General features: G+C 33.5%; 1 long non-coding RNA gene across 6 annotated transcripts; it reads left to right on the forward strand.

Annotated features, from left to right (window-relative positions):
- Positions 1 to 440: 440 nt before the first annotated feature.
- Positions 441 to 7,689, forward strand: LOC143244417 (uncharacterized). 6 transcript variants are annotated; one of them, XR_013025076.1, is made up of 4 exons: positions 441 to 554; positions 5,113 to 5,255; positions 6,763 to 6,860; positions 7,319 to 7,689. It is a non-coding gene; the product is annotated as an uncharacterized LOC143244417 (long non-coding RNA). The 6 variants fall into 6 exon arrangements; XR_013025070.1 differs by lacking the exon at positions 6,763 to 6,860 and having other exon boundaries at positions 7,319 to 7,686; XR_013025072.1 differs by lacking the exons at positions 441 to 554; positions 6,763 to 6,860 and adding an exon at positions 573 to 3,225 and having other exon boundaries at positions 7,319 to 7,686.
- The last annotated feature ends 342 nt before the right edge of the window (positions 7,690 to 8,031 follow it).

Raw genomic sequence — 8,031 nt, forward strand, 5'->3', positions numbered from 1 at the left:
AACAACAAAGCTAACTGCTATAATACTTAACATCCAAATAACAAAGTGCATAAATGACACATTTGACTTTAAACAGCAATATATGTAATTTATACATTGCCTAATATCAAATAGTATAATAATTTGTAGAACATCTGATATAAACATAATGTGTAAGTTATGCACAACATTTTAATGTATGTTGAATTGTACGACACCTGAAACATATAGTTAAAACAGCACTGGACCTCAGAAAGTGCAACATTTGATCAAACAAATTCTGCAAGTTATAAAACACCTGGTACCCAATACTAATTACCACTTTATGGACATTTCAAACACTTAGGCATTATAAGAGTGCTGTTCAACCGCATCGATGAAAGCACTGAGTGCCGATATAAATATTCAGTAGGAAGATAAGTGTTTAAAACGATAATCCGGTTTCTAGAGTTGGTCTTCGCAGTGTCACGTGCTGTTTATGTGACGTTTCTGGGTCTCGCTGGGCCACAGTACCTACGAGTTCACTCTCTCTCTCAAAACTCAAGTCTGTCCGAGGGCACTTAGAGAACAATTAGGTTCGTGTGTGTGTGTGTGTTTGTAACTGACTAGCCGGTGAAGGCCAGTAGCTTAGCTCTGTCAAAGTTTTTGCATATGGTTAAATCCTATTTTATTTTACGTTCTGAAGACAGCATCAATAGACATAAAGTAGATTCGTTGTCACTGCTTTTGTAACATCTGTATCTAGGTGTGTGTTAATGTCAACTGTAAAAGGTTTTTTTCGTTACTAAGACTTCATTTGACTTCTGTAATGATGCCAGTGACTTGCGTCGTCACAGTAAAACAAGAAAGGTTATGAAGCCTTAAAGAACACAGATAATACCACGTTGGGTGTGATATTCAGATCTGTTAAAGAAAGGGGTATCAGAAGATGAACAAGTTTATCTTATTAACTACTTAGTTCTCTTGTTTTATAAAAACGAACGTTTCGGACGAAGTCGATTGATTCATGTTATTATGGAAATGTGCAGACATCCACCTCAAACCCTGTAACAAACATGAAAGTTAAATGGAATAGACGTTTTGACGGTTTCCCGCTCCGTGGTCAGCGTCCTCTGTCAACTGAGCTCGAATATAGACACGTGGGTAAATCTGATGTGCCAGTGTTGTTATAAGATTCTGAAGAATTTTTTGACGAGCATAAAGATAAGAAACCGAAAGGTGGCAGATTTCTAAACATTTTCAAGTTGATAACTAAAAAACACAAACCTCCAGAGTTCGAACAAAAAATACGGAATGAAAAACATTTACAGTCTCGAACCGATTATTCTCGATGCCAATATCATGCAAGTTTACTGCCGACTAGTGTCGAGTCTTCAGGTTCCAGCACCAGTGTGGCTATCAAAGGTGTTCTTTTGGAAGTCACAGCTACGCCGGAGGGCCCTTCGCACTTGGAGGAAGCAGCGACAGCGAATGCTTCACGAGGTAAAACTGGAAACACAGTACAAACTTCGGCTATTATTTCACCTTGTGTAGATCCCAACATCGCTTGTCAAGACAAAAATGTTGACAAAATATATTTAAACTGGGAAACAACGTCTGTTTCTTCGACGGAATCCAATTCTGAGAGTAAAAGTTCGTCAAAAAACGATGAGTGTATGAATTATAAGCTAACGTCAGAAAACGATGAGTGTATGAATTATAAGCTAACGTCAGAAAACGATGAGCTATGAATTATAAGCTAACGTCAGAAAACGATGAGTGTATGAATTATAAGCTGACGTCAGAAAACGATGAGTGTATGAATTATAAGCTAACGTCAGAAAACGATGAGTGTATGAATTATAAGCTAACGTCAGAAAACGATGAGCTATGAATTATAAGCTAACGTCAGAAAACGATGAGTGTATGAATTATAAGCTAACGTCAGAAAACGATGAGCTATGAATTATAAGCTAAAGTCAGAAAACGATGAGCTATGAATTATAAGCTAACCTTTAAGGCAAGGACTAACAAAAAAAAACAATATTCTGAAACTGTTGCAGGTCGACCGAAGCAGAGAAAACTTGATGACGAGCATGTGGATAAAAGTAAAAGTCTAGAAATGGTAAAAGATAACTCGGACATTTCCAAGGATGAAAAATCGGTACAACTAACTACCCGCGATTTGCAAAAGTCCTCCACTTGTGCATCAGCGTCTCACTCCAAAACTCTCCTAAATCTCTCATTGCCCCAAAAGGCAGTGCAAATAAAACAATAAAAAAGTGAATGTTGAAAACAGCAAGCTTCTTTCTGCAAGATGCACAGTGAAACAGGCAAGGACAAATGAGCATATATCTACGAAGAAAAGTGTTGGTGCTCTAAAGGAACCAGAAAAGCTGATGACAATAAACAACGACATGTTAAGTTTGTGGATCAATTACCCGTAGGTCGTGCAAGAACTTCAGTTCAGTTATTACAAACGAAAGATCTCCATTTGATGACAAATATGGTATGACTTATTGGGACGAACAAACAAAGGACGTGAAACAGAAGCGCCATTTCTTTGAGGTTGAACAGACAAAGAAGTCAGCCAGAGAGTCAAAGAAAAAAGAATATTTCCGCCGCCTAAGTTTACAGCGAATCATCATGAGACAAAAGCAAGGGGAAAGACGTACTTAAAAGATGAGACATCAAAGTAGGACTTCGAAACAGATCTGGACTTTTCTAAAACGGATTCTGTCAAAATAACACGAACTGGCTGGTCCAGTCAAGATATGATTGTACTAAGAAGGGATGATTCGCACGACGGATGGGGAAACCATTGAATATCATTTCAGAACCAAAAAGAAAGAATTGTTGATTTGGTTTGGTCTGATTCGCAAAGGCCTTCACAGAATCAACACAAAAGACCAGATGTCGTGACCTCTTATGGTCAACAATCGACTAAGAAGAGAAAGATCGTCTCTTCTCCTGTCCCATCAAATTCTCTTACTCTGTCAATCTCCTCCTCCTTCCAAAACACAGAAGCCATTAAGCGAAGCACATGCAATGCTCGTTTTCTACCATAGACGTCTTCGAAACCAAAGGAAGATACGCCTGCATCAAATGTTACTAAAACTTGCAACTGTTGAAACCTATAGTCCCATTTAGAGAATTTGAGACTACCCCAGAAATACTCCGATATCAGCAGTCTTACCATTTCTCAACTAGAGAAGCTGGTGTTACACTGTGTAAATGAGAGTAAAAACCCTCTTCTTTTTTCTGACAGTAAGCAATTGAGATATCTCGAATCATTTGAGTTTGTAGTGCCACCTGTCGACATTTTAAAGAGTTGTCTTCACGATGTACGATACTTAGTTCTGATATTTGATTTATGGAACTACTTTTTTCTTGCTAAATATTTTGTTATGATATGCATAAAAGTACTTCAGTCTTTGTTTTGTTTTCAAGTGTGAAGCTATAAAATGGACTGTCTGTTCTCTGCCCACCACAGGTATCTAAACCGGATTTTTCGCGTTATAGGCTTTCAGACTTATCACTGAGGTACAGGAGGACAGTTCAGCCATTTGTATTAAGCAGACATGATTTGTTTCTCTTATTCTTAGTTTTCAGACCAAAATGCTCTACTAACGTTATTTCTCATAATTTTTGTTTTAGACAAGTTATTCGGTTAGGTAAAAAAGTTAGTATAATTCTTGAACTTTATAAGTATCGGTTAGTGTGGGTGTTGTTCTGTGAGGTTCTACATGAATAATTGTTGGGCTGTTCTGTGAAGTTTTACATGAACGTGTGTTAGGTTATTCTGTTGACATTATTAGGTTACAATACCTAGTTTGTTCCAGATTAAAATGTGCTTGTTTTCAACTTATTTTTGTTTGTTTTTCTTTCAGCCAAATCTAGATTGCATAATAATGTCTTAACACATTTCTCAGATGCATGAAAATATTAAACAACAAGCATACACAAGGGTGTTTAGTCGTTGCAATAAGTCATTAACTGCCTGAGACTTTCTTTGCAGTCACGTCTTTACGCCTAAGGGTGGGGTGTATTTATTTTAAAACTCATTATTTACATTATTTATTATTATTTGCCATTATTAATCATTATCTACATTATTTATCATTATTTACATTACTTATCATTATTTACTTTAGCATCTGTTTAAAAGTTTTGTATTTTTTGTCTTCATTTGTACATTAATTGTACCTCATTAACACTTACAGATATAATTACAACTTTTTCTCAGTGGACTTTTAAGGGTTTTCATTTCTTTCTTGCTTTCTCTTCCTAATCCTTCAGTCGCATCTCACAGAATTTTTTTTATTTATGACTCATAATGGCAAGTTGGATATTAGGATTAATTATTTGTATTGTTAATGACACTATTGACTGTTGGTAAAAATGTTGAAAGTCGATTCTTAAATTTCAAAATTATGAGGAGTATTTTAAAATGGTGAGCTACCAGTTGTTAGTAACCATTCCTTCAACTGATATCAATCATATTTGTTGTCAGTAAATGTTCCTTCAGTTAACACCAGTTATATTTGTTGTCAGTAACCATTCCTTCAGATGAAATCAGTCAAATTTGTTGTAGGTAACCATTCTTTTAGTTAACATCAGCCATATTTGTTGTCAATAACCATTTCTTTAGTTAACACCAGTCATACATGTTGTCAGTAGCCATTCCTTCAGTTAACATCGGTCATACTTGTCAGTAACCATTCCTTCAGTTAACATCAGTCATATTTATTGTCAGTAACTGTTCGTTTAGTTAGCACCAGTCACATCATAACTCTTTCTTTCCAGATCCACAGAAAACCTGAAGCCAGGCCTGAGCAATAATTAATTTCTGTTAGGTGTGTCAACTAAAATATGTACTTTTGTATAAAAGTCTTAGTAGCACAGAGTTTTACATTTGTATAGTATATAATCCTTGTTATATCACTGGAGAGGAAAAGGTTTTGTGTTTCTGTTACAGCTGGGTTACATTTATGAAACATCCATTAAAAATTAGCAATCATCAAATGATGTTAATGCTTAGGTACGAGGTTTAAAGGCAAATACAAAAAGACAAAAAATTGATATCGAGATGGCTTTTGTCATGACTGTGTTTGTTTAGTGGTTCTGCAATATCTCTGTGTTTCTTTGTGATAGATTTAGAAAAAGGCTTTGCTAAGCAGATGCAACAGGTTTCAGAGAGCCATGAGAAAGCTCTAGACATCTTAAAGCAGCAGCTACAAGACCTACAGAAGCAGATGGAAAGTAGTCTGCAGGGAGACACCGACACCAAACTACAGGTATGATCTCTTCCTAGTATCTGACTGCTAGAATAGGGCCCTTAGTGGTTCAGTGATAATATTGCAAGCTTATGACACTAAAAATTGGGTTTCAACACCTGTGGTGGGCAGAGAGCAACTAGCTCATTGTGTAGAATAGCAAGTTAGGTTGAGAAATGAGATAGGCACTTAGAAGAACATCTTTAAATAATTACAGTTTTAAACCAATAATAATAATGATAATATACAACTTTATTTCATAAAATTAGATAATTCATTTATGACATTTTGTCTGGATGTTTTTTTTTTCAACTAATTACCAATTTTGTGGAAACAATACTAAAATTATTTCAACTTTCCTACTTTTAAGTAAGTATGCCAAAAATATTTCTATGGCTTAATTTTCTGTTTTCTTGAAATAAAAGATATTCCATATTATTAACTTTCCTGTTTTAAACTTGTTTTCTTAAGGTCTTATAAGCAACATGGCATAAATAAAATATATAATTTTCGAAAATTAACTTGTATATTACTGGTAAGTGTTTTTTGTTTTGATTTTTAATAATGACTTCCATTTCATTCTCCAGTATGTACTAGTTTTTTTATAAACTGAAATTGTTTATAACTGAAATCAGGACTTTAGAAACAGGTAAACATCATAGCTATTGAGTCTTAACAAAAAACCCTAATAGATGAGACTTATTATAGCTTAACTTGGTCAAGCATCTACTTAGTAATATTTTTTTTTACTTCATCATATTAATGCCCTCTAGTGGAGAAATTTTATGAAAGAGATACATTTCGAGAAATTTGCTTACGTGACAAGCTAATGTTTGCTAAAATATTCATTTTTTTCCACACTAAATAATGGAATATTTTAATACCTCTGTATATTAATGATTTTATAATCCCCCCACCACAAAAAAAACAACATACAGTCAAAGAAAGTAGGTGGATTTACCTACAGAAGATACTTAAATTTTTAGTATTGTATTTAATTTTTAATCTGGTGTGATATGTTAATATCATTAGTGAGTTTTATTGTGTTTTAAACAAAAAATAAAAACACTAATGTGAAGGGTAACATAAATAATATAATCATCCACAGTTTAACATTACTTACATATAAAGGTATGAGAGAAGAGGTTACAATGTTTGTTTGTTTATCTGTTTTTCTATGAATATTTGCACTAAGCTACAAAAGGGCCAACTGCTCTAGTGGCCCCTAACTTTGAACTGATAAACTGGAAGTATAGAAGACAGTCAACAACAATCTACAGCCAACTACTAGGCTACTCTAATATTATATGAGCATATAATTATCAAACTTGTAATACACGAATGGCACAAAAAATGAGATCTTGCAGCAACTGACTGCAAACTATAGACTTTTGGATTCACAATAATGAACCATTTAGCCACTCACTACTAACTCGTCCAAAATAAAAACATCTGAGAGTAAAACTACATCATCAAATATACTATTGGTTATACCTGTTAGAATAAAAGGAATACATTTTCTTTGCAGAGGGTTCTTGATCAGAAACATAATTTTCAGAAAGAAGTAGAAAGCCTTCAAGTTGTGCTCGAGTTAAAGGTATAGAAAACTTGGAAATGCAAGAAGAGGTTATTTTTACTTTTTATTGTTTTCTTTTTGCAATGTTTATTTGGGCTTTAAATATCTGAAAAAAAAGAAATATAGGCAGCTATGCTATACTATTGTATTGTGTTAAGTGACACAGTTTCACATTGTTAGGATCAAATAGTGATCTAGACTTATTATTATAATATTATAAACTATGTAAACATAGTAAAACAAAATAGTATACCATTAGGATCAAATGGCTACGTATATTTATCACCTATGTAAGTACAGTCAAATAAAAACAACATATTGTTAGGATCAATGAGCCATATAGACTTGTTACATTATTTGAGACAATATATATGTTGTTAAACATACAATCACATTGTTAGGATCAAAGAGCCATCTTTTAGAATTGTTACATTGTTATAGACTATGAAAATAAATTTATTTGTTTACATTTCAAATTAAAATTTAATTTTTTTTATTAAATCACTAGTTGGAGAAGTTACCATCTGCAAGACAAGAGATTCAGAAGCTGAAGGCAAGAAATGAAGATTTACAAGCTATAGTGGATGAGAAAGTTCAAATTGAGAGGTAATAGGAGTTCAAGCAAATAGATGACTGCTAAGTCCAAAATGAACTAAATCATTTGAAGTTGTAATCAAATACGATTACCAGTTTTCAGTTTATCAGTAAAAGTATGACCAAACAGCAAACAACACAATCATAATTAAGGAGTGTCTTCTCAATCTCCTGATTTAATTCCAAGTTTATTTACATTGATATTGTTATTGCTTGTACAGTTATTGTTAAAAATTAAATTAAAACAACAATGATTTATAAGAACCTTTTAAGATTTTATTTTAGATATTACATTTAATCACTTTCTTCTTGACACAAAAACCTGGTGCCAGTTGTTGTTATTCATTTAGTGTAACTGTGTAGTGAACTACATTTTCCTTCACCAAGTGAATTACTTTACAAACCATAACTACGTGTATTTGTTTCAATTATAATCCATCAAGAATATATCCAATTCAGATTAAGTTACTTTTCTGTATCTAATTGTTTAACATAATCAGGGGAAACAGTAGTGTTAACTTCTTTAATATGATTTATTTTATCCTTATTTCATCCAATATAATGTCATAATGAGGCTTAACATATCCCATCAGAGTGTCATTAGAAGTGATTCAGTCCATTATGGGT

Source organism: Tachypleus tridentatus, chromosome 2, assembly GCF_004210375.1.
Source record: "Tachypleus tridentatus isolate NWPU-2018 chromosome 2, ASM421037v1, whole genome shotgun sequence".
NCBI classification, from domain to species: Eukaryota; Metazoa; Arthropoda; class Merostomata; order Xiphosura; family Limulidae; genus Tachypleus; species Tachypleus tridentatus.